This window comes from Eptatretus burgeri, chromosome 5, assembly GCF_056783735.1.
Source record: "Eptatretus burgeri isolate ZD-2024b chromosome 5, Ebu_testis_v1, whole genome shotgun sequence".
NCBI classification, from domain to species: Eukaryota; Metazoa; Chordata; class Myxini; order Myxiniformes; family Myxinidae; genus Eptatretus; species Eptatretus burgeri.
In genome coordinates this window covers 109,837,225-109,839,852 of record NC_140965.1, presented here as the reverse complement: position 1 = coordinate 109,839,852, position 2,628 = coordinate 109,837,225, and positions in this window count along the sequence as shown.

The window sequence follows — 2,628 nt, the reverse complement described above, 5'->3', positions numbered from 1 at the left end:
GCACCCCTATGGTTTGGGAATCCATCAAAAAACCTTCCAGGACCATCAATTTCCAGGTTCAGCATATGGCTGCTAGACGAGTGGGAATTTTGAGATACCTGTAGGCCTTAAGTAAGAAGCAAAATAGAAATGGTAATCGGTAAACTGATCATTTGAGCAATCTTTTCATCTCCAGCGATTAATCCCCACCCTCCTCCTCATCCTCGACCTCTTACTCTTCTCAATAAGATATCAGTTATAAGTCGTCCTGATGCTTATACAAGATGGCATAAATTCCATCCCTGTCAAGTAAATTTTGTCAAACATTTGCACAAGGGCTCGAGAAATACACTTTACTTCACACACATAATAATTTCTTCACCTAATTTGGTAGCGTTAATGCTTTGGAGATTTTTCATGACATTATCCCTGTTATAATTGGAAAACTTCCACAGCATCCCATGCACCATTGAGCACCACAGACGGGTGGCTTGTCCCTTAGAAAGACGAATCATATCGGAACATTAGAGAGCTTGCAAGAAAAATAAAGGTGTGTTCAAACTTGAGATGTACGTCAGTATGAGACGTTTTATCACCACGGTTGACTTTTCTAATTTGTTTTCCTTGAGCTTTCCCATCCATCATGATGTTTTTCATGTGGAAGAACAGATGAATTTTTAGTTTTTTTTCATCAGGTGCGAGGAGCACCTGCAATAATGCTCTGTCTTTCCTCATTTCTCAACAGCTGTTAACGTGACATCATATCATGAGGCTTTTCTCATTTGGCCAGAGCTGTCCTCGATATATTGTCCCTATTTATAGTGTTCTTCAACGTTGTGAAAAGTTCTTCATGCAAAGGAAGAAGGCTAAAGAGATTGTGCGTGCATCAACTGGCATTTTATTTATTTATTGCAAAATGATGTTACTTTTTATGCCAAGATCTCGTTAGTAGAGATTTGGGTTATTTTTTGAAATCAAGTCTCATGTAGAACTGGAAGGACACTCGCTCGAGTGCATACCTCTGCCAGGCTGATTAGTTTACGTTTTGTATCCCACTGATAAGGAGGATTTGGATTCAGACCTGAACTAAAATTTAATTGGCTTGTTCTCATCACCTAACCAACTCATCCACCAAATTTCGTCTGAATCTGTCAACAACTTTTTGAGATATCGTGCCATATATCATTTTAACCCCATCACTCAATGGTAAAGAATCACTTAAAAAATTATCGGATCCAGGTCCAGATTCGGATCTTCACCAAAATCGAATCAATTCTTCCTTGTTACATACCCAACCTTCCCACCGAGATTTGTCCAAATCCGTCCAAAAACTTTGAGATATACTGCTACATGTCGTTTTTCCTATCCCAATATCTCAATGGTGAAAAATCACTTGAAAAATTATTGGATCCAGATCCGGATCTTCAACAAAATAGAATCATTTCTTTAGTGTCATATACCCAAGCTCTCCACCAAAATTTCGGCCGAATCCATCCACAACCTTTTGAGATATTTTGTTCACAAACAGACAAACAAATAGACAGAAAGGAAGACAGGCAGGGATGAAAACATATCCTCCATCCACCTTCAGTGGCAGAGGTAGCTAGATTCGGATATCGTCACCCTCATAACAAAAGTGCCTGTCATTTTATTCGTTGATGAAGCTTAGGCACTTTTGTTATGAGGGTAACGATATAATGTAAGGTCGATAACTCTACTTCTCCTTTATACCAAATATAGAACGAATGATGGTAATCAATCAATCAAATGTAACATGACATCAAAATTGAGCGTTGGTTCTGCTGAAGCAGTCTCTTGGAGAGGATTATGTTGGATTGTCTTCCGTTTCATATCCGTATTTGCAATTCACTCAGGAATTCCATCAAGGAACACCAGGATGACATTTTATAGCTGGGTCGGAATTCAAACCCAGGAATGACAGCTCACAGGTGAGTGCACACACCTCAAAATTCATATTCTTCCAGCTCATCGCTGATGTTTTTATTTTTTTCGGAATTTCTGTTAAAACGTTGTTTGGATGATTAAGAAACATCAGCTTGTTTTTGCTACTTCGGAATTTTAAAACAATGGGGTTAAGGGTTATTGCTCCAACTAGTGGGTTGGCACAATAGTCTGGAGGTTCTAAGCTCGCTTCTAAGCTGTCTAGCCTGGGTTTGAATCCCGTCTCAGTGATGAACTGTCATCCCGGTGTCTCGCAGGCAGAGTGATTCAACATTGTGTGCGCCGTCCCTCGGATAGACGTTAAGCCGGAGGACCTGACTGCCAGCATTGCAGCAATGGCCTTTGTTGGACGTTTGAAATACCACAGTCTTTCGTGAAGAATAGGCGAGTTATCGATGGCACCCAAACAAATTAAAAATTCCTGCAATGAATGACTGCTGACTGTAATGGCAAACCACCACAGCAAGTTTGCAAAGGAACCGTTTCGGCAGCACCAACGCTCCGTAAAGAACAATATTTGATCGAATGACTGTAATCGGTCAGTAGCCATCTCAGGAAATCCAAATGCTCCTCTGAATGCATCACCATTGCAGGAGCTTGTGGGTTTCAGCCTAATCGAGGGAGGAGGTCAATTAATAATGGTTCTCGGAAAAGAAGATGGGGAAAAAAAAGTTGGGATATTTTGGA